The following is a 23,466-nucleotide window of genomic DNA, read 5'->3' as shown; positions in this document are numbered from 1 at the left end:
GTTCTCCTCTGACGCAACAGGAAATAGGAAGTTGCATCAGAGAATAAATTTCGGCAGCCATACGCAACTTAAGAACTGAAAAAGGGACATGAACAATGGTCGACAGCCAAGGCAGAGAAGCAGCAGTAGCAACCATGGGGAAGTCAATCTATAGGTATGGAGACCCAGGGCCCTGAGAAGCCCATGCTAGTCACATTACACTGCAGCCTGTCCCTTTCAGTACCCCTACCGATGCACTGTAGAATGAAAGGCATGACAGGGAACAAATTTCTCTAACAGGATTTTTCTTAGCTTGATCTCCATTTCCCACACTCTGTCCTTCACATCTAGCTGCACTGCCACCCTCTGATGATCATGTGGTTCCCCTCGCCTTTCCTGCTCAACAGCTGTGTCTTTTAGAGAAAAGCTATACAACCCAACAGACTTGTTAATTTTAATTGATAAATAATTTTGGAAAAACTGATTAGATCCATTTTTAGACACATTCGCTGAGTGTTTTTGTTTGGTTTTTTTTTGTGCACTCTGGTCCTTTTAAATATGTTTCTGGTATAGCATTTTCTACAGTACTGGGAGTGTATGGATAAACAGATTCTCCTTTACAGGAATATGTTCAGCGATTAGCTCCCATTGGGGAGGAGACAATGGAAATGGGAACGAGGGGGCAGATGCTGGATGGAAGTTGACAGAGGAGAAGATGCTGGATGGCAGGGGTAGAGAAAGAGGACACATGATGGAAAAGGGAAGGAAAGGAGAGAGTGAAATGCCAGACCATGGGGTATAGGAGAAGGAAGGGACGAAGAGGAGAGAGATGCCAGACCCATTGGCAAGTGAGTTATCAGAAGACAACCAGAGTCTGGGACCAACATGATTTGAATAATGACCAGGCAACAAAAGATTTTTTTAAAAAATTTATTTTCTGTTTTGTGATTACAATATGTCAGATTTGAATTAGAGAGTTGCGCAGGGACAGAAATCCCACCATCCCCATCAAAGTCCCACCTGTCCCCCCACCCGTCCCCGTGAGGAATCCCTCCATCCCCACCCGTCTCCGCGAGGAATCCCCTCCGTCCCCACTCGTCTCCGCCCCCGCCCATCCCTATAAACTTCAGAAATAGTTATTTCAATTTAATTATGCTACTGAATTAAGGCTCTGTAGAAAACCAATTTACATATAAGTAAAGAGACTTTATTAATTTGGAAATATTAATTGGGAAGAATATTTTGGGAGGGAGGGGTAATTTTCCAAATTTTTATAGGTACCATCAAGCCTATATTCTACGTCAGGGTATGTATTGGATCCTCCCAGAACTTATAGATAATGCACCAGATTGGTTGTATTTGGAATGGCGCCTTATGTTTCCCCTAAATTTAGTTCATCTTCCAAGTATTAACATACCTAGAAGATACAGAGAAAATAAAATATTAATGGATACTTGGAAAACATTGAGGTTTATAAGTAAATTAACACCTATCCCAATAAACAAATCAACTAATCAATCTCTATGGATAAACTCCAAGATCAAAATTGGCGGAGCTCAAATCCTTTGGATTATTGCAGGCATTAGATCTCTAGATGATGTTATTTCAGAAGGTAAACTGCTGGAATTTTCACAATTGCAACATAGATTTGGTCTTAGTAAAACACAAAGTTTTAAATGGTTGCAATTGAAGCAGGCCTTTCAGGTTGGGTTCCCTGAATGGAAAACATTGAATAATCAATATAGTTTAAAGTTCTTATGTTTTCAAGCAGACTTCCTAGGACATCAAGCCGCATTGTGGTATAAATTAATATCTGAATATTTGAATAAAAAACCAAAAAATGGTTCTAAGAGATATTTGGAGCATTGAGATTAAGCATCAAATTAATGCATCTCAATGGCCACTAATTTGGTCTTGGAGAATGAGATGTACAGTGTCAGGCATCTATGAGACAAACTTGGTTCTTTTTATTACATAGAGCTTTTTGGACCCCTACACGTTTACAAAAAATTAGATAGCTCTAAGTCTAATAAATGCTGGCACTGTAATCTGGAACCAGGGACGTTAGATCATTTACTGTATCATTGTCCCTACATTAAAAGTTTTTGGAATACAATTTGGCCACAAATTAATAAATTGATGGAAAATCATATAGCAATATCATATGATACAGTGTTATTTGGAATGATGATGAGAAAAAAAAGTCAAAATTTCACCAGAAAATAACAAGCTTTTATTAATCATGACAGGGGTTGCCATTCAGCATATACCAACAATTGGAAGAATTATAATAACCTAAATTATACATTTTGGTGGAATTATAATATGTCATATATTCAAAATGGAAAGAGCAATAGCAATACAAAGAGGGACATATACTAATTTTATAAAATATGGGGGCCATTGACAAAATATTGTAATGAATAAATAATAGGATTTCTCTTCTTCTTTTCTTCTTTTCAATATCTTCTTTGTGACACACATGAAGGGGAGGGTAGTGAAAATAATTTTTACATAATATGATATAATATGAAATACAATATGTAATGTATGATTGGAAAGTATTAGAAGGGTGGGGGGAGGGAGAGGGGATAAAAATATATTTAAAATATGATGTATTAGATATAAAAGTGATATTGTGTATTTATCAATTGTATTTTAATATTTTGTACACTTTATGTAAAATTTGAAAACGAATAAAAATTATAAACCCCAAAAAAAGAATACATACTTTGTAAACGGGTTTCTACCAGAGCCTCTAATGTTTATAAATTTTTATCAACACAACTAATATACTACTTTATCCTGAAGAAAAAAAAAAAGAAATATAATTTTTTTTCCTACCTATATTGCCTGGTATCTGCTTTCCTCATGTTCTCATTCAATTCCTTCCATCCACTATCTCTCTTCTCTCTGTGTCTTCCATTTGCTCTGTTACTGTGCCTCTCCCTTTCTCCCCCCTTCCAAATTGGTCTGGCATCCATCTTCTTCCCTCCGCTCCCCCCATAGTCTGGCATCTCTGTCTTCTTCCCTGCCAGCGTCTTCGCCCCACTCTCTCTTCCCCATTTCCCTTCAGCATCTTCGCCCCACTCTCTCTTCCCCATTTCCCTTCAGCATCGTCTCCCCACTTTCTCTTCCCCATTTCCCTTCAGCATCTTCTCCCCACTCTCTCTTCTCCATTTCCTTTCAGCGTCCTTCTCTCCCCATTTTCCCCATGTCCTGTCAGCGTCCTTCTCCTCCCTCTGTCTTCCCCATGTCCTTTCAGGGTCCTTCGCCCATTTCCCTTAAGCATCTCTCCCCACTCTCTCTTCCCCATTTCCCTCAGCATCTTCTCCCCTTCGTGGCGCTTCCCCACCCGACTGACAACAGAACAGGCCCGGTCCAACAAACCTCCCTGCCCTGAATCCAGCTGCTGTAAGAAGGTAATTTAGATTCACGGCTACAGGGCAGGGAGGTTTGTCGGACCGGGCCTGTTGTCGGTCGGTCGGGGGAAAGCGCCACGAAGGTAAGGGATCTGGCCGGCTCTGCACCACCCCCCTAGGCTGCCCCGGGGCGGACCGCCCCCCCCACCCCTTGGTACACCACTGCCTTGAATTTTTCCTACCTGCCCTGCCGCAGCACACAGCCGACTGGAAGTCTTCCCGATGTCAGCGCGGACGTTGGAAGGAGGGAGGGCTTTGCTTAAGCCCTCCCTCCAACGTCAGCGCTGACATCGGGAAGACTTCCGTCGGCTGTGTGCTGCGGCAGGACAGGTAGGGAAAAGAAGACGAACTTCGCGGTTCGAGTGCATCCAACCCGCAGGAACCCCGCAACCCTAGGGGCGTCCCCACGGGATCCCCATGACCCTAGGGGGCGTCCCCACGGGATCCCCGTGACCCAAAGGGGGAACCCGCGGGATCCCCATCGTCCCTGTTCCCGTGCAGCTCTCTAATTAGAATCTCGGAGACAGCGTGAACTCGCCGAGATTTTACGCAAATACAAACTACTTCGAGATAGCTTAAAATTTGAAGATTCCGAGGTCTGCATCTTTCAGGATTACTCTGCGGCTTTATTGGAGAAACGGAAAAAAATTTTACCCGCTCTGCTCTACCTTAGCAGAGAAAAGCTGCGTTTTATGTTTCTCTATCGGGCTCTTCTGCGCCTTCAACATCAGGGCCAGTGGCACTCTTTTGACACCTCAGAAGATGCAGCTCTGTACATTAATACTCATGTGCTTTCACTACAGGACCCTACTTGATAAGGGTCGACACCTATATAGCTGTGACCTAGTCATTTATTAGCAGAAGTTACTTACCAACTTATACAGCATGGTTTGCTGTATTGGTGGCCCTTATGCTTCTGTGTGTTTACCAAGTTTTGTTTATTTTGCACTATTGTTATACTATTATCAGTTTCAGATTTGGGGGTCCTATGGATATTCATGCACTATTGGTTCTTTTGATGATTTGACTCGGGGCTCGGGGGGGCATATTTTCGTGATTTCACACACCTTCAGGCCCACGTTGGTGGGATCTGTAGTAGAGAATGCCACCTTTAGCCGCGGGTAACCCGCCAGAATGGGGAAAGAAAAAAAGCAGTCGCTGCGGGGACGGGGACAAGACCATTCACCGCCTCGTGGAGCGGTGAATGGTCTTGTCTCCGCAGTGAGGTATCAAGGATCGTGCGGTCCCCGCAGCCACCGCCCGCCCGCCCGTAGCATTTAGCCAGCTCCCTCCTTCCACCTCCCCTTAAATTTCGAGTTTTTCGGCTTCCTTTTTTTCCGAGCCGCACGCATTCAAAAAGCCGTGCACGCGCGGCTGCACGAGTCAATCAATCTTCTCCTCTGACGCAACCGGAAACAGGAAGTTGCAGGAGAGGAGAAGTTTGATTGACTCGCGCAGCCGCGCGTGCACGGCTTTTTGAACGCGTGCGGCTTGGAAAAAAGGAAGCCGGCAAACTCGGAAGGAATATAAGGTGAGGTGGAGGGAGGGTGGGGGCTGCTGGACCATTCTTCATTACCTTGCCATACTAATTCCATTCTGTGTTAGGTGCCATGCAGTAGCGTACCAAGGGGGGGGGCGGGAGGGGCGGTCCACCCCGGGTGCCGCCTTAGGGGGGGGTGAAACAGCTGGCCCGGTCCTTATCGCGCTCCCACCCTCCCAGCGAAAGCAGCATCGGTGCCATTACCGAAAAAGGTAATGGCGCCAGGCCTTGGAGCACCGAGGCAGACCGCTTCTCCCCCCTCCAAGCCGAACCCCCGCTGACCCTCCTGTCTCTCCCCCCCCCAAGTGAACCTTTCCGACCCTCCCAGCGAAAGCAGCAAACCTCCCTCCAGTAGCGTCGGCTTTCTCATCAGTGATGCGGCAGAGGGAGGAGAAAGCCGCAAAGGAGGTTTGCTGCTCTCGCTGGGAGGGTCGGAAAGGTTCACGGGGGGGGGAGATAGGAGGGTCAGCGGGGGTTCGTCTGGAAGGGGGGAGAAGCGGTCTGCCTCGGTGCTCCATTACCTTCTTCGGGCAGCAGCAGAGTTTACAATTCTCTGCTGTTGCCGGCTTCAGGCCTTGTTCTCTGCCGGGTCCTGCCTACTTCCTGTTTTCATGAAGACAGGACCCGACAGGAAGGCCTGAAGCGGGCAACAGCAGTGAATTGTGAATGCTGCTGCTGCCCGATGAAATTCAGGACATCGGGGAAGGAGCAGGGAGAAATCGGCTGCTGGCTTGGGGGTGAGGGTAGGGAAAGAATCGTGGAAGTGGAGAAATTGGCACAATGGCTTTGTGGGGGCTGGGGGGGAGAGAGAAAGAAAGGAAAAAATAAAGAGGGGGGGCCAGGGGGAGAGAGAAAGAAAGGCAGAAATAAAGAGGGGTCAGGGGAGAGAGAAAGAAAGGCAGAAAGAAAGAGGGGGTCAAGGGGGAGAGAAAGAAAGGCAGAATGAAAGAGGAGGGCCAGGGAGAGAGAAATAAAGAGGGAGGCCAGGGGGAGAGAGAAAGAAAGGCAGAAATAAAGAGGGGCCAGGGGGAGAAAGAAAGAAAGGGCAGAAATAAAGAGGGGGTCAAGGGGGAGAGAAAGAAAGGCAGAAAGAAAGAGGGGGTCTAGGGGGAGAGAAAGAAAGGCAGAAAGAAAGAGGAGGGTCAGGGGGAGAGAGAAATAAAGAGGGAGGCTGGGGGGAGAGAGAAAGAAAGGCAGAAATAAAGAGGGGGGCCAGGGGGAGAGAGAAAGAAAGGCAGAAATAAAGAGGAGAGTCAGGGGAGAGAGAAAGAAAGAGGGGGGGGGGCAGGAGAAGAAAGAAGAAGGACCAGAAACTCATGAAATCACCAGACAAAAAGGTAGGAAAAATGATTTTATTTTCAACTTAGTGATCAAAATGTGTCCCGTTTTGAGAATTTATATCTGCTGTCTATATTTTGCACTATGGCCCCCTTTTACTAAACCGCAATAGCGTTTTTTAGCGCAGGGAGCCTATGAGCGTCGAGAGCAGCGTGGGGCATTCAGCGCAGCTCCCTGCGCTAAAAACCGCTATCGCAGTTTAGTAAAAAGGGAGGGGGAATATTTGTCTATTTTTGTATAGTTGTTACTGAGGTGACATTGCATAAAGTCATCTGCCTTGACCTCTTTGAAAACCCGCAGAATATAAATGATAATTAACATTTTCTCTGCGTACAGCGTGCTTTGTGTTTTTAAAATTTTATTGTTGGTAGATCATTTTGACTTGGCCACAAAGGTAAGGGGTTGGGAGGGAGGGGAGCTGCTGAAAGACATCTAGTAATCCTTGCAGGCTTGACTGTGCAGGGAATTATTTTTGTAAAATCATGTTTTGTTTTGTGACTGGCATTATCTAGACTTTAATTTCTATGAATGAATAGAATGAAAATGATATAAAATTACTTGCTTGTTTTTATGTGCGTGCGCTGAAGGAAAGTGGAGAGAGAGTGGGCTGAGGATGCTGAAGGGAAATGGGGAAGAGTGGTGAGAAGACGTCATCAGAGACGCGGCAGAAGAAATCAGAGCATGGGAAAGCCGCGAAGCAGTGGCTTTAGTGTGATGCAGCTGCTGCTGGAGCCGGGAGGTTTGACGGTCGTCTCGTAGTGGGAGGGTCAGTGGGGTCAGCTACACGGCGGCGATAGTGGCGGGGGGGTGAAGAGAGTTCTACTGCACAGGGGGATGGCTGGCAGGCAGGTTGGCTTCGGAGGGTGCGGGAGGGACAAAGTATGGAAGGCAGTGAGGGGGAGCAGGGAAGAGGTGCTGCTGGACTGGAGGAGCAGGGAACAGGGACCAGGGGAACAGGGAAGAGGTGTTGCTGGAGGGGGAGGGGAGAGTTCTACTGCACAGGGGGATGGCAGGCAGGCAGGCAAGCTGGCTTCGGAGGGTGGGGGAGGGAGTTTCAGCACATGCCAGCCTCCCTTTTCCTCCGAAACAGGAAGTTACGTCATGAGGGGAAGGAGGAGAAGGGAAGCCGCTGCACGCAGTGTTAGAGCCCAATGGCCTGGGTTCAGTTCGTTTACAGATGGCGGGCAAGATGGCAGCAAGGGAATGGAAGGGAGGGAAGCTGACCTGACCTCACCTCACCAGGCAGTCGGGGGCCTCTGCAACTGTGAGGCCCAGGGCAGCTGCCCTGTTCCCCCATAATGCTGACCCTGGGCCCTCCTGATGTTTTCAGGCCCAAGATATGTGCCTACTAGGCCTACCCTTTAACCTGTGCTGCTTAGGCCCCCTCTCTGGCACATACCAGGATGCACAGGGGAGGGGAAGGCCTGCCATTTTGAAAAGGTGGGCCTGCTGGCTGGAGGGAATAGGTATCCCTCCAGGCCAGCCTTTGTGAATAATATAGGAGGGGTGGGGGGATCGTCATGGGCATAATGGCGATGGGAGGGAGTAAGCATCCCTCTTTCTGCCGGGGGGTATATGTGTTGTTGGGGTTGCTTTACGGCGGTTGCTGGAGGGAATGGGCATCCTGTAAGGGGGTGATTGCTTGACCGTGGAGGCAGGAGGGAGTGGGCATCCCTCCCGCTGCTGAGGGGGGAGGGTGTCAGGTGGGCTGCTTGGCGGTGGCAAGAGGGAATGGGCATTCCTCTTGCTGCCGGGGGGGGTACCATGTGGGTTTCTTGACAACTGTGGCGAGAGGATATGAGCATCCCTTCCGCTGCCGGGGGGAGGGGTATCAACGGGGTTGCGTTACGGTGGCAGCAGGAGAGAGTGGGCATTCCTCTTGCTGATCTTTGATTTGGGGTTTGTTTTTTAATTCTGCACATGTGTCGATCACTATTACACTTCTCCCTCTGTATTCACGGTTTCAGCAATCGCAGTTTCGATTATTCACGGTTTTTAGCTTGCTAGCTCCTCCACTCCAATTACGTCAGTTTGCATAGAGAAAATCACTGATTCCCAGCATTTTCTTCACTGTGTTTTTGCCTCTCCTTCCAGAACAGGCCACGTCTCTCACCATGTTATTTGCGGTTTCACCATATTCATGATGTTTTTTAATAGAAAACAGCGAATAACATATGAAAAGTTATTTGTGTTTTTTCTTTTTTTGCGGTTCTGTTAATCTCCTTTCACAGCGAATATGGATGGAGAAATGTACCAGCGATTTTAGCACATGCAAATTTAGCAATCCTCTGTGACTCTCCACGAACCTCATTTGCATGTGCGTTTTTTTTAAGAATGACTCGCCTTTTTGAAATCGTTACAATAGTGGCCCATCTGATTTTACCACAAACATTAGAGAATCTTCCCCTTATTGTATTTCTGTTTATATTTGGTCATTTTACTATTGTTAAAATGTTAACAAAATTGTAAGTTTTTATGTCAAGTTGTATCTGCTGAACACTGCCTTGGGTAGCCAATCCCTTGGAAACTCCTGCTGCATATTTTTCTTTGAATAAAAGGGAAGTGTAACTCAGTTTTCATGTTTCTTCCTGGAAACAGGCTATGTAAAGATAAGTCCTGATCTATTATCATGGATTAAACAAGAGGGAGAACCAAATATCCAGGATCCCCAGGAGTCAGAGGAGAGAGAAAGACATTCATACACAGGTGAGTAACAAATACTGTACAGAATGCCATGGGTATTACTACTGAGTAATAATTACTATACAGCTGAGTATTAACTCGCTCCTGGTCTCAAAATTTAAACGGCATATCGTAACTCAGGGCACCTGAATCTGTCAGCCAATAGAAACATAGAAAATGACTGCAGAAAAGGGCCACGGCCTATCAAGTCTGCCCACTCTAATGACCCACCCTCCTAACTTCTTCCCCTAAGAGATCCCACATGCCTATCCCATTTTTTCTTAAAATCTGGCACGCTGCTGGCCTCAATTACCTGCAGTGGAAGTTCATTCCAATGATCAACCACCCTTTCGGTGAAGAAATACTTCCTGGTGTCGCCATGAAATTTACCGCCCCTGATTTTCAGTGGATGCCCTCTTGTGGTTGTGGGTCCTTTAAGAAAAAAGATATCATCTTCCACCTTGATACGGCTGTGATATATTTGAACGTCTCAATCATGTCTCCCCTCTCTCTACGTTCCTCGAATGAGTATAGCTGCAATTTACTCAGCCTTTCCTCATACGGGAGATCCATGCAGGGAGAGCCATGCAGATACCATTCTGAGACTCTATATAGTTTTCTTGGTTTAACTAAAGCATAGGTGTTGTCCCCCATAGCATACGTGTCGTATTTAAAAAGTCCCAATTTTCTGTAACACATGTCTGTCTACTGATCCTGTAGCATTTAAATTCACTATAGCATGTGTGTTATCAAAAACCATCTCAATGTTCCGTAGCTCGTTATTGATCCTGTAGCTTGTTTGTTATCCTGAAAACTACTGTGTGCGTATCCTTGTAACCTGTTCTGGGCCACTGGGGAGGACGGGCTATTCAACTAACTAGCTGGGATGTAACACAAGTATAGAAAGCAAATCAAGTAATGAGTATAGAAACCAAACCAGGTCGTAAATGTGCCTGCCTAACCTTCAAGATCCTCCACGGTATCCTTCCTCCTTTTATCCCTCTATCCTGGAATTCCTCAAATCCAACCTCCACTAGATCCACTCAAAAATTAAAACTATCCTACCCCTCCTTAAAAGGCATCTCCCTTGTTGGTAAACTTGGCTCTTCCCTCCCTTTCAGAATCACTCAGCTCTGGAACAGTCTCCCTTCCCCTCTCCGCAATTTGAGCCCCCTTCTATCATTCCGTAAGCATCTGAAGACTTGGCTCTTCTCCAGAACGTAACCCCGTCCCGCTCCTGGCACTCTCACACCAACCTCTCTTCTCTCATACTTATATAATTCACTGGAGTTCCGTTCCTTCCCTAACCTGTAAACCGTTGTCGAGCTCCATCTGCGGAGAAGATGCGGTATATAAACCCAAGATTTAGATTAGATTAGATTAGTTAGGACTTCGATAGGAAGACAGGATTTAAATGAGAAACCAAGGTGGCAAGGGAGCCTACTTCTGGTGATACAGACAGGTCGTGACCAGTCTGGGCCGCCGCGGGAGCGGACTGCCGGGCAGGATGGACCTATGGTCTGACCCGGCGGAGGCACTGCTTATGTTCTTATGTTCTTATCTAAATCAACTACCTCTGGTAGGTTTATTAAACCAGGAAACTGGTAAAAACCCACCTTTTAAAATGGATTCATTTCAAATTACAAAAATGGAATACAACACAAGTGGCAACAAACCCATAATACATAGAAACATAGAAATAGACGGCAGATAAGGGCCACGGCCCATCTAGTCTGCCAACCCCAATGACCCTCCCCTACCTTTCTCTGTGAATAGATCCCACGTGTCTATCCCATTTGGCCTTAAAATCAGGCACGCTGCTGGTCTCAATAATCTGAAGTGGAAGACTATTCCAGCGATCAACCACCCTTTCAGTAAAAAAAAATTTCCTGGTGTCCCCGTGCAGTTTCCCGCCCCTGATTTTCCACGGATGCCCCCTTGTTGTCGCGGGACCCTTGAAAAAGAAGATATCTTCTTCCACCTCGATGCAGCCCGTGAGATACTTGAATGTCTCGATCATGTCACCCCTCTCTCTGCGTTCCTCGAGTGAGTACAGCTGCAACTTATCCAGCCGTTCCTCGTACGGGAGATCCTTGAGTCCCGAGACCATCCGGGTGGCCATTCTCTGGACCGACTCCAGTCTCAGCACATCCTTACGGTAATGCGGCCTCCAGAATTGCACACAGGTAGGGCATCACCATGGATCTATACAATGGCATAATGACTTCAGGCTTACAGCTGACGAAACTCCTGCGTATGCAACCTATGATTTGCCTTGCCTTGGATGAACAGTACAAAAGTATTCCATCACAGAAAAAAAACAAAAACTACTCAATATCAATGTATACAAAACAACCCCTTACAACACAACCCTCACAACCCACCTTTTTACCCAATTATTGCCCGTAAAGACATTCTCCAACCCTAAACCAGTTGTCTAAATCTACTTCCGTAAGAGTTGTGCACATGTCGTTGAAGGTACCTTACCATTCGAATTGTGGCTGTCATTAAGTCCCAATGCCTATTTTTGTTTTTAGGCTATGCTTGGACGTGGCTCTCTACTTCATGTGCTCACATCATTAGAGTGCCTTAACAATTGTCTTACTACTGTACTTAGGTCCCAAATGTGTATTTGATCTCTCATGCTGTGTATAAAAATTGTCTCACTGCTGTATGAAGTAGAGAATGACATGGTGGCTGTTACCTGCGGGTAGCCACAGGTAACCCACCAAAATGGGAACAGAAAAAAAAGTGGTCACCACAGGTATGGAGACAAGGCCATTCACCACCCGTGGAGCGGTGCATGAGCATTTCAATAAGTTGCGCGCGGCTGCTTGAAAGTTGAAACTTCTCCTCTGACGCAACAGGAAATAGGAAGTTGCATCAGAGAATAAATTTCGGCAGCCATACGCAACTTAAGAACTGAAAAAGGGACATGAACAATGGTCGACAGCCAAGGCAGAGAAGCAGCAGTAGCAACCATGGGGAAGTCAATCTATAGGTATGGAGACCCAGGGCCTGAGAAGCCCATGCTAGTCACATTACACTGCAGCCTGTCCCTTTCAGTACCCCTACCGATGCACTGTAGAATGAAAGGCATGACAGGGAACAAAATTTCTCTAACAGGATTTTTCTTAGCTTGATCTCCATTTCCCACACTCTGTCCTTCACATCTAGCTGCACTGCCACCCTCTGATGATCATGTGGTTCCCCTCGCCTTTCCTGCTCAACAGCTGTGTCTTTTAGAGAAAAGCTATACAACCCAACAGACTTGTTAATTTTAATTGATAAAATAATTTTGGAAAAACTGATTAGATCCATTTTTAGACACATTCAGCTGAGTGTTTTTGTTTGGTTTTTTTTGTGCACTCTGGTCCTTTTAAATATGTTTCTGGTATAGCATTTTCTACAGTACTGGGAGTGTATGGATAAACAGATTCTCCTTTACAGGAATATGTTCAGCGATTAGCTCCCATTGGGGAGGAGACAATGGAAATGGGAACGAGGGGGCAGATGCTGGATGGAAGTTGACAGAGGAGAAGATGCTGGATGGCAGGGGTAGAGAAAGAGGACACATGATGGAAAAGGGAAGGAAAGGAGAGAGTGAAATGCCAGACCATGGGGTATAGGAGAAGGAAGGGACGAAGAGGAGAGAGATGCCAGACCATTGGCAAGTGAGTTATCAGAAGACAACCAGAGTCTGGGACCAACATGATTTGAATAATGACCAGGCAACAAAAGATTTTTTAAAAAATTTATTTTCTGTTTTGTGATTACAATATGTCAGATTTGAATTAGAGAGTTGCGCAGGACAGAAATCCACCCATCCCCATCAAAGTCCCACCTGTCCCCACCCGTCCCCGTGAGGAATCCCTCATCCCCACCCGTCTCCGCGAGGAATCCCCTCCGTCCCCACTCGTCTCCGCCCCCGCCCATCCCTATAAACTTCAGAAATAGTTATTTCATTTAATTATGCTACTGAATTAAAGGCTCTGGTAGAAAACCATTTACAAATAAGTAAAGAGACTTTATTAATTTGGAAATATTAATTGGGAAGAATATTTTGGGAGGGAGGGGTAAATTTTCCAAATTTTTATAGGTACCATCAAGCCTATATTCTACGTCAGGGTATGTATTGGATCCTCCCAGAACTTATAGATAATGCACCAGATTGGTTGTATTTGGAATGGCGCCTTATGTTTCCCCTAAATTTAGTTCATCTTCCAAGTATTAACATACCTAGAAGATACAGAGAAAATAAAATATTAATGGATACTTGGAAAACATTGAGGTTTATAAGTAAATTAACACCTATCCCAATAAACAAATCAACTAATCAATCTCTATGGATAAACTCCAAGATCAAAATTGGCGGAGCTCAAATCCTTTGGATTATTGCAGGCATTAGATCTCTAGATGATGTTATTTCAGAAGGTAAACTGCTGGAATTTTCACAATTGCAACATAGATTTGGTCTTAGTAAAACACAAAGTTTTAAATGGTTGCAATTGAAGCAGGCCTTTCAGGTTGGGTTCCCTGAATGGAAAACATTGAATAATCAATATAGTTTAAAGTTCTTATGTTTTCAAGCAGACTTCCTAGGACATCAAGCCGCATTGTGGTATAAATTAATATCTGAATATTTGAATAAAAAACCAAAAAATGGTCTAAGAGATATTTGGAGCATTGAGATTAAGCATCAAATTAATGCATCTCAATGGCCACTAATTTGGTCTTGGAGAATGAGATGTACAGTGTCAGCATCTATGAGACAAACTTGGTTCTTTTTATTACATAGAGCTTTTTGGACCCCTACACGTTTACAAAAATTAGATAGCTCTAAGTCTAATAAATGCTGGCACTGTAATCTGGAACCAGGGACGTTAGATCATTTACTGTATCATTGTCCCTACATTAAAAGTTTTTGGAATACAATTTGGCCACAAATTAATAAATTGATGGAAAATCATATAGCAATATCATATGATACAGTGTTATTTGGAATGATGATGAGAAAAAAAAGTCAAATTTCACCAGAAAATAACAAGCTTTTATTAATCATGACAGGGGTTGCCATTCAGCATATAACCAACAATTGGAAGAATTATAATAACCTAAATTATACATTTTGGTGGAATATAATATGTCATATATTCAAAATGGAAAGAGCAATAGCAATACAAAGAGGGACATATACTAATTTTATAAAAATATGGGGCCATTGACAAAATATTGTAATGAATAAATAATAGGATTTCTCTTCTTCTTTTCTTCTTTTCAATATCTTCTTTGTGACACACATGAAGGGGAGGGTAGTGAAAATAATTTTTACATAATATGATATAATATGAAATACAATATGTAATGTATGATTGGAAAGTATTAGAAGGGTGGGGGGAGGGAGAGGGGATAAAAATATATTTAAAATATGATGTATTAGATATAAAAGTGATATTGTGTATTTATCAATTGTATTTTAATATTTTGTACACTTTATGTAAAATTTGAAAACGAATAAAAATTATAAACCCCAAAAAAAGAATACATACTTTGTAAACGGGTTTCTACCAGAGCCTCTAATGTTTATAAATTTTTATCAACACAACTAATATACTACTTTATCCTGAAGAAAAAAAAAAAGAAATATAATTTTTTTCCTACCTATATTGCCTGGTATCTGCTTTCCTCATGTTCTCATTCAATTCCTTCCATCCACTATCTCTCTTCTCTCTGTGTCTTCCATTTGCTCTGTTACTGTGCCTCTCCCTTTCTCCCCCCTTCCAAATTGGTCTGGCATCCATCTTCTTCCCTCCGCTCCCCCCATAGTCTGGCATCTCTGTCTTCTTCCCTGCCAGCGTCTTCGCCCCACTCTCTCTTCCCCATTTCCCTTCAGCATCTTCGCCCCACTCTCTCTTCCCCATTTCCCTTCAGCATCGTCTCCCCACTTTCTCTTCCCCATTTCCCTTCAGCATCTTCTCCCCACTCTCTCTTCTCCATTTCCTTTCAGCGTCCTTCTCTCCCCATTTTCCCCATGTCCTGTCAGCGTCCTTCTCCTCCCTCTGTCTTCCCCATGTCCTTTCAGGGTCCTTCGCCCATTTCCCTTAAGCATCTCTCCCCACTCTCTCTTCCCCATTTCCCTTCAGCATCTTCTCCCCTTCGTGGCGCTTCCCCACCCGACTGACAACAGAACAGGCCCGGTCCAACAAACCTCCCTGCCCTGAATCCAGCTGCTGTAAGAAGGTAATTTAGATTCACGGCTACAGGGCAGGGAGGTTTGTCGGACCGGGCCTGTTGTCGGTCGGTCGGGGGAAAGCGCCACGAAGGTAAGGGGATCTGGCCGGCTCTGCACCACCCCCCTAAGGCTGCCCCGGGGCGGACCGCCCCCCCCACCCCTTGGTACACCACTGCCTTGAATTTTTCCTACCTGCCCTGCCGCAGCACACAGCCGACTGGAAGTCTTCCCGATGTCAGCGCTGACGTTGGAAGGAGGGAGGGCTTTGCTTAAGCCCTCCCTCCAACGTCAGCGCTGACATCGGGAAGACTTCCGTCGGCTGTGTGCTGCGGCAGGACAGGTAGGGAAAAGAAGACGAACTTCGCGGTTCGAGTGCATCCAACCCCGCAGGAACCCCGCAACCCTAGGGGCGTCCCCACGGGATCCCCATGACCCTAGGGGGCGTCCCCACGGGATCCCCGTGACCCAAAGGGGGAACCCGCGGGATCCCCATCGTCCCTGTTCCCGTGCAGCTCTCTAATTAGAATCTCGGAGACAGCGTGAACTCGCCGAGATTTTACGCAAATACAAACTACTTCGAGATAGCTTAAAATTTGAAGATTCCGAGGTCTGCATCTTTCAGGATTACTCTGCGGCTTTATTGGAGAAACGGAAAAAAATTTTACCCGCTCTGCTCTACCTTAGCAGAGAAAAAGCTGCGTTTTATGTTTCTCTATCGGGCTCTTCTGCGCCTTCAACATCAGGGCCAGTGGCACTCTTTTGACACCTCAGAAGATGCAGCTCTGTACATTAATACTCATGTGCTTTCACTACAGGACCCTACTTGATAAGGGTCGACACCTATATAGCTGTGACCTAGTCATTTATTAGCAGAAGTTACTTACCAACTTATACAGCATGGTTTGCTGTATTGGTGGCCCTTATGCTTCTGTGTGTTTACCAAGTTTTGTTTATTTTGCACTATTGTTATACTATTATCAGTTTCAGATTTGGGGTCCTATGGATATTCATGCACTATTGGTTCTTTTGATGATTTGACTCGGGGCTCGGGGGGGCATATTTTCGTGATTTCACACACCTTCAGGCCCACGTTGGTGGGATCTGTAGTAGAGAATGCCACCTTTAGCCGCGGGTAACCCGCCAGAATGGGGAAAGAAAAAAAAGCAGTCGCTGCGGGGACGGGGACAAGACCATTCACCGCCTCGTGGAGCGGTGAATGGTCTTGTCTCCGCAGTGAGGTATCAAGGATCGTGCGGTCCCCGCAGCCACCGCCCGCCCGCCCGTAGCATTTAGCCAGCTCCCTCCTTCCACCTCCCCTTAAATTTCGAGTTTTTCGGCTTCCTTTTTTTCCGAGCCGCACGCATTCAAAAAGCCGTGCACGCGCGGCTGCACGAGTCAATCAATCTTCTCCTCTGACGCAACCGGAAACAGGAAGTTGCAGGAGAGGAGAAGTTTGATTGACTCGCGCAGCCGCGCGTGCACGGCTTTTTGAACGCGTGCGGCTTGGAAAAAAGGAAGCCGGCAAACTCGGAAGGAATATAAGGTGAGCTGGAGGGAGGGTGGGGGCTGCTGGACCATTCTTCATTACCTTGCCATACTAATTCCATTCTGTGTTAGGTGCCATGCAGTAGCGTACCAAGGGGGGGGGGCGGGAGGGGCGGTCCACCCCGGGTGCCGCCTTAGGGGGGGGTGAAACAGCTGGCCCGGTCCTTATCGCGCTCCCACCCTCCCAGCGAAAGCAGCATCGGTGCCATTACCGAAAAAGGTAATGGCGCCAGGCCTTGGAGCACCGAGGCAGACCGCTCCTCCCCCCTCCAAGCCGAACCCCCGCTGACCCTCCTGTCTCTCCCCCCCCCAAGTGAACCTTTCCGACCCTCCCAGCGAAAGCAGCAAACCTCCCTCCAGTAGCGTCGGCTTTCTCATCAGTGATGCGGCAGAGGGAGGAGAAAGCCGCAAAGGAGGTTTGCTGCTCTCGCTGGGAGGGTCGGAAAGGTTCACGGGGGGGGGAGATAGGAGGGTCAGCGGGGGTTCGTCTGGAAGGGGGGAGAAGCGGTCTGCCTCGGTGCTCCATTACCTTCTTCGGGCAGCAGCAGAGTTTACAATTCTCTGCTGTTGCCGGCTTCAGGCCTTGTTCTCTGCCGGGTCCTGCCTACTTCCTGTTTTCATGAAGACAGGACCCGACAGGAAGGCCTGAAGCGGGCAACAGCAGTGAATTGTGAATGCTGCTGCTGCCCGATGAAATTCAGGACATCGGGGAAGGAGCAGGGAGAAATCGGCTGCTGGCTTGGGGGTGAGGGTAGGGAAAGAATCGTGGAAGTGGAGAAATTGGCACAATGGCTTTGTGGGGGCTGGGGGGGAGAGAGAAAGAAAGGAAAAAATAAAGAGGGGGGGCCAGGGGGAGAGAGAAAGAAAGGCAGAAATAAAGAGGGGTCAGGGGAGAGAGAAAGAAAGGCAGAAAGAAAGAGGGGGTCAAGGGGGAGAGAAAGAAAGGCAGAATGAAAGAGGAGGGCCAGGGAGAGAGAAATAAAGAGGGAGGCCAGGGGGAGAGAGAAAGAAAGGCAGAAATAAAGAGGGGCCAGGGGGAGAAAGAAAGAAAGGGCAGAAATAAAGAGGGGGTCAAGGGGGAGAGAAAGAAAGGCAGAAAGAAAGAGGGGGTCTAGGGGGAGAGAAAGAAAGGCAGAAAGAAAGAGGAGGGTCAGGGGGAGAGAGAAATAAAGAGGGAGGCTGGGGGGAGAGAGAAAGAAAGGCAGAAATAAAGAGGGGGGCCAGGGGGAGAGAGAAAGAAAGGCAGAAATAAAGAGGAGAGTCAGGGGGAGAGAGAAAGAAAGAGGGGGGGGGGGCAGGAGAAGAAAGAAGAAGGACCAGAAACTCATGAAATCACCAGACAAAAAGGTAGGAAAAATGATTTTATTTTCAACTTAGTGATCAAAATGTGTCCGTTTTGAGAATTTATATCTGCTGTCTATATTTTGCACTATGGCCCCCTTTTACTAAACCGCAATAGCGTTTTTTAGCGCAGGGAGCCTATGAGCGTCGAGAGCAGCGTGGGGCATTCAGCGCAGCTCCCTGCGCTAAAAACCGCTATCGCAGTTTAGTAAAAAGGGAGGGGGAATATTTGTCTATTTTTGTATAGTTGTTACTGAGGTGACATTGCATAAAGTCATCTGCCTTGACCTCTTTGAAAACCCGCAGAATATAAATGATAATTAACATTTTCTCTGCGTACAGCGTGCTTTGTGTTTTTAAAATTTTATTGTTGGTAGATCATTTTGACTTGGCCACAAAGGTAAGGGGTTGGGAGGGAGGGGAGCTGCTGAAAGACATCTAGTAATCCTTGCAGGCTTGACTGTGCAGGGAATTATTTTTGTAAAATCATGTTTTGTTATGTGACTGGCATTATCTAGACTTTAATTTCTATGAATGAATAGAATGAAAATGATATAAAATTACTTGCTTGTTTTTATGTGCGTGCGCTGAAGGAAAGTGGAGAGAGAGTGGGCTGAGGATGCTGAAGGGAAATGGGGAAGAGTGGTGAGAAGACGCTGATTTATAAATTGACAATTGTACAGAATAGTGTTTCTTTTTATACTTTAATATAAACAGTTCAAGGCTTGTGTGGATGGAATCAGGTGGTTTGCGGGGATGGGGACCGAGCTTACGGGGATTAGTCCAATAAAATTGTATTTTTTTTATTTCTCATTATTTGTTTTATTTTTATTTGTTAATTTGTAAAGTGGTGATTGTTATGTATCAGTTTTTTCAAATTTACATCTACTGTCTTTATATTTTGCACTGTATTAGAGGACATGTGTTACTGTTTTTTGTGGTGTTGCATTGTATCCAGGGTCTGGTTTCTTGGCGGTTCAGATTAACTTTTGTCTACATATTTCTATTTTTAATTTGTGATTATTCCATATTGGGCGAGGGTGTATCTCTGTTCTGTGTGTATGAAAAGAACATAGTTTTCAGTTGGCAATGACTACAGGATCAATTGACTGTGCGGGATCTGGCTTGTTTAGTTTTACAATGTATGTGTTGGTGTTCTAGTGCTCACTGCAGTGTTTAAGATGCTGCCTTTTCCTAGGTACACTCTTGTGGTGCGATATGTGGATTGTTACTAAAAATCATATTTTTCATATAGATGGGGGGGTGTCAAAAAATGATGGGCCCCGGGTGCCACATACCCTAGGTACGCCACTGGTGCCACGGACTCAGATTCGAGTCCTAGCGACGATGAGTTAAAGATCCCAAAAGAAGCCAACTTCTAAATCCAGTGGTTAGAGCTACACTCCTTGTGACCCTGGGCAAGTCACTTAATCCCTATTGCTTCTGACACGAGGGTGAGAGGTGCCCGGATTGGTGATGTCCCTCCTCCGCCCTCTTCTCCACCCCACCCCTGCTGCATGCGTGAACACCCCATCCCTACCCCGTACCTCTTTTGACTTTACTGTTTCATTGTGGGTATTCTCCCCTCTTTAGCAGAACTGGTTTATCATTTTAAAATCATGTGTGGCACCAATGGCAAGAAAATATAATGATAAAACAGCAACTAATTTTGCCTATTTTTGTATATTAAAAAAGTACTACATTTGAAATGTATATCACCCAGTCCATAAGGTGAATGTTCATATTGCTGTCTGTTGTTCTGCTGAGCACTGGCATTGAAACAGCAAAATGCATTTATTGCATACTTGTCCTCTGTCGGAAACATTATGGTGGTATATTAGTTGTGTTGATAAAAATTTATAAACAAAGCCCTGCCAGCTGAACATCTCTTTCTCTAGTTCAGCAGCAGGAACTTTGATTTATAAGAACGGAATAAGCTAAATATTAGAGTACTAAGGCTTATATGGATGCTGCGGGGACGGTGACGGGGCGGTGAATGGGATGGCAGTGGCGGTGACGGGGCGGTGAAAGGGATGCCAGTGACGGTGACGGGGCGGTGCAGAGGATGGTGGACCGGGGCGGTGACGGGGACAGATTTTTTCACCGTGTCATCCGTGTCATTCTCTAATCTGTAGATGTGTCTGATCCAGAGGGGGGGCATAGAAATGAGAGGAGAGGGGGAGGGAGGGAAGGGGGGGGTGGAATTGGGTGGGGGTGTTGGGGAGAGGGGATTTTGAGTGGGAGATGTCTCTTGCAAGTGCTCTGTGTGAGCTGGTTCATTTACTTCTTCTTTTTCTGTAATGTATCATTGGAGTATCCACCCTGGGTTAGGCTGGGAGCTTGTGGGGGATTTTGGTTGATGGATTGGATTAGTTCAGCAATTAGATTTTTTTGCTCCTTTATGACCTTAGCCAATGCTCTTCACATAATTTCTTGGAATATTTCAGGTATCACCTCCCCTATTAAACGTACAAAAATTTTGCACCAGTTGAAACGTTATAAAGCAGATATAGTGTGTCTCCAGGAAACCCACTTGACAGACGAGGAACATTCCAAGTTAAAGAGATTCTGGGTGGGCGAAGTTTATGCAGCTTCTTTGCCACAAAAAAAAAGCAGGTGTAGCCATTTTAATAAACAAATCCCTGCCACAGCAGACCCGCCTAGTAGAACGTGAGCCACAGGGCCATTTCATATTGCTCCATGTTACCGTGGGTACATACTCTTTCTATCTTATGAGTATATATGCTCAAAATGTTTATGATCACTCCTTTTTTTTGCGTTTGACAGCAATATTAGTGGCCCACACAGGGGACCCCTTGTTTTTGGCAGGTGACTATAATCAGGTTCTTGATCCTAGTTGTGATCGTTCTAATCCTGGACCCTCTCTATCAGGGATGGGGACTCATGGAATTACATTTTTATGTACAGCTTTGGACTTGGTGGACCCCTGGCATTTATTACATACTACGGAACGGGATTATACTCATAGATCTAGAGCCCATGGAACATTTTCTAGGATTGACTATATTCTTACTACTAGACACTCCTTTCTGAATGTAGATTCGGCTGTCATTGGACCCGCGGTTCTCTCTGATCATGCCCTGATTTGGCATGATGTAAATATTGGTTTTGGTGTCAGGGGACCTGTTCGTTGGCGTTTTCCTAGTTATTTGTTTCATGATGCTCATTTTAGAGAATTTTTACAAAAAAAAGTGGGAGGATTTTCTGGAGTTTAATAGTCAACATATGAATAACCCAGAATTGTTTTAGAGTACAGCTAAGACAGTTCTTAGGGGAGATTGTATTGCTTATGTAATAGCCCGAAATCGCCAGCTATCTTGGGGTATCATTCATCTGGAGCAACTAAACTGATTAAGGGTATGGAAAACCTTACATACACTGACAGACTAAAGAAGCTGGGGCTGTTCTCCCTGGAAAAGCGGAGACTCAGAGGAGATATGATAGAGACCTTCAAGATCCTGAGGGGCATCGAAAAGGTTGACAAGGACAGATTTTTCAATTTGAAAGAAACCACAAGAACAAGGGGACACTCGATGAAATTGAAGGGGGACAGGTTTAGAACAAACGCAAGGAAATTCTTTTTCACACAGAGGGTGGTGGACACATGGAACACCCTTCCGGAGGCCGTGATAGGGAATAGCACAGTACAGGGTTTCAAGGAAGACCTGGATAGGTTCCTGGAGGACAAAGGGATTGAGGGGTACAGATAAGAGCAGTGGAAGGTTTAGAGATAAGTGTAGAGGTAGGTATAAAATTAGTCAGGGACCGCTGCTCAGGCATTATGCTCAGGCAATATGCCTGATGGGCCGCCGCGTGAGCGGACCGCTGGGCGGGATGGACCTCTGGTCTGCCCCGGCGGAGGCGACTACTTATGTTCTTATGGAGAGAGCATTAGTGGCTGCTAAGCGACATTATGCGGCCTGTCCCTCTTCGGCCGCTAGGGAATCTATACTTTCCATAGAGACATCTCTGAACACCCATATTCACGAACACACGATAAAAATGTTATTCTATCAAAAATTTAATTATCATAAATATGGTAATCGTGCAGGTAAATTGTTATATCTCACGAAAAGGGTGAGAGGACAGCATTTTCTACTGGGGATAAAAGATGGAATGGGGAGACTTCACCATAAATAACGTGCTAGATTGCAAACCTCTTTCGCTCCTACTTTCAGGACTTTTTCTGCAGAGCGTAGTCAGGAAGCGAGTTCCCTGATTGGGGACTACCTTGCGGATTCGGGATTACCCAAGCTTCCTGACGCAGACATTGTGACTTTAAATGCCCCTATCACATCTAGGGAATTGCAGCGGGTGATTCAGACTCAGAGGAATTTCTCTGCCCCCGGACCTGATGGCTTCACCGCTGAATTTTATAAATTGATGTCCTCTCAGATTGGTGCTCCCTTGAGAGATTATTTTACCCATGTCATTGCACAAAGGAGCTTTCCTTTAGGTGCTAATGAGGCCTGGATTATACTAATTTTGAAACCGGGAAGGAGGCTACTTCCACTGAGTCTTATTGCCCGATTTCGCTTCTTAATGTTGATGTAAAAATTTTGGCAAAGATTTTGGCAGACCGTTTGTCCTTACTTCTCTCTGATCTCATCGGGGTCGAACAGGTGGGATTTGTGAGAGGCAGACAGTCCGTACAAAATGTTCATACGGTACTTTTAACTATGGCCCATGCACAAGTTTATGACATTCCTTTATTATTGGTGAATTTAGATGCAGCTTGTGATTTCGATCAAGTTGATTGGACATTTCTGTTTGGTGTCCTTGAGTATATGGGAGTATCGGGTTGGTATGCACGGGCAATAAAGACTTTATATTACCTCCCTGGTAGCGCATTTATTAATTAATGACACCATCACTGAGAGTTTTCCAATAGAACGTGGAACTCGGCAGGGTTGTCCATTGTCCCTTCTTTTTTTGCTCTATCTAGAGCCTTTTTTAAGAACCGTAGTGCGGGATCCTGCTGTGACAGGGATGACTTTTGCTAACCATACAGTAAAGGTTTGGGCCTTTGCTGATGATTTAATATTTACACTAACACAATCTCTCTCTTCTTTGCCTCCTCTTTTAAAATCTCTGGAAGAGTTTAGGTTTTATTCAGGGTTCACATTGAATTATTATAAATCTAAGGCCTTAGCTATTCCTATAGCTCTTCAGGATACCTGGGAAGGGGAATTTACTTTTTCTTGGGCCCCTACGGCACTCAAATATTTAGGGGTCTGGTTACCTCGTGATTTGTCCACCCTATATACATGTAATGTCTCTGTTATTGGAGGAAACGAGGTGCCAGTTAAAAATTTGACAGACTTTTCCCTTATCAGTTGCAGGACGGGTGGCCCTGTATAATATGG

At 45.6% G+C, this 23,466-nt stretch overlaps 1 protein-coding gene across 2 annotated transcripts in view; it reads left to right on the top strand.

Annotated features, from left to right (window-relative positions):
- Positions 1-23,466, top strand: part of LOC117354597 (zinc finger protein 501-like) — a 47,861-nt gene that overhangs the window by 2,922 nt on the left and 21,473 nt on the right. For both annotated transcript variants that reach the window (XM_033932382.1, XM_033932383.1), the window contains exon 2: positions 8,878-8,985. The gene's annotated coding sequence lies outside the window, so the exon portion shown is untranslated. The remainder of the gene's footprint in view (positions 1-8,877; positions 8,986-23,466) is intronic.

The sequence above is a fragment of the Geotrypetes seraphini genome, chromosome 2 (genome assembly GCF_902459505.1).
Source record: "Geotrypetes seraphini chromosome 2, aGeoSer1.1, whole genome shotgun sequence".
Classification (NCBI taxonomy): domain Eukaryota; kingdom Metazoa; phylum Chordata; class Amphibia; order Gymnophiona; family Dermophiidae; genus Geotrypetes; species Geotrypetes seraphini.
Note: the sequence above shows the minus strand (reverse complement) of the source record. Positions and strands in the feature narration are given on the sequence as shown.